Here is a 1,314-nt window from a genome sequence, read left to right on the forward strand (position 1 = left end):
CGGACTATGACGACGACGACTACCCCGACTCTGACAATGACCTTGACCCCCACTCCGATGATGACCCCGACCCTGAATTTGTCTCTGATTCATACCTCGATCCCGACTTCGACTCTGACTCTAGCCCCGACTTAGGATCATATCCTGATCTGAATTCCTACTAAACCTGTATCCCATGCCTCTTCCGCTGCACAAATTATGACTTCTCGACTAACGACCTCGACACATGAACCAGATTGCGCATATTGTGGTGATCCGGGACACACTCGTGAGACTTGTTTTAAATTGCATGGCTACCCCGATTGATGGGCCACTCTTAAAGATCGAGGACAACGCAATACGACCAGTAATGGTACTAGTTATGGATTCCATACTTCCGATAAGATTGATTTCAGGAGCTGGATAATTGATTCGGTGCAACTGATCATATGACGTTTGATCCTGATGATTTTCTGAATACTACACAACCTCGACAAACTTGTATTGCAAATTCCAATGCAGTTACTTATCCTGTGACAGGGGCTGGCACTGTTGCACTCTCATCCTCTCTCTCAGTGTCTAATACTTTACATGTTCCATCTTTATTCACTAAATTGTTGTCAGTTAGTCAGCTTACTGAACAATTGAATGGTTGTGTACTCATTTACCCGAGTTTTTGTTTGCTTCAGGATATTCATACTAAGGAGATTCTTGATCGTGGTACTAAGAAAGGGGGGCTATATTATGTCGATGACTTCAGTCCCGGTATGGCTAATAGTGTGATGCATCCCTTTGATAGCAAACAAAGCAAATCTGAGTGTGGCACCGTCGATTCGGACATCCGTCTTTTAGTTATATGAAGCATCTTATACTAGATTTATTCTCATATTTCAAGGACTCCAACTTCACATGTGATACTTGTATTTTGGCCAAGAGTCACCAAGTGCCCTACCCGTTAATCCAATCTGATATCTAGGGACCTTCACCTATCACTGCTCCTTCTGGTGTTCAATGGTTTGTCACATTCATAGATGATTGTACACGGATAACATGAATTTATTTGCTGAAGAATAAAAACGAAGTGTTTTCCCATTTTCAGTCCTTCCACAAACAGATGAAAACTCAGTTTAATGCTCAAATCCAAATTCTTCGCTTAGACAATGGTGGAGAATTCGTCAATCATGAATTTCAAACTTACTTCCAACAACATGGAATTATCCATGAGACGACTTGTCCTCAGACACCGCAACAAAATGGTATTGTTGAAACAAAGAACTGACATCTTCTTGAAACCACCCGAGCACTTCTGATTGGCGCTCATGTTCCTCGCTATCA

This window comes from Prunus dulcis, chromosome 4 (genome assembly GCF_902201215.1).
Source record: "Prunus dulcis chromosome 4, ALMONDv2, whole genome shotgun sequence".
NCBI classification, from domain to species: domain Eukaryota; kingdom Viridiplantae; phylum Streptophyta; class Magnoliopsida; order Rosales; family Rosaceae; genus Prunus; species Prunus dulcis.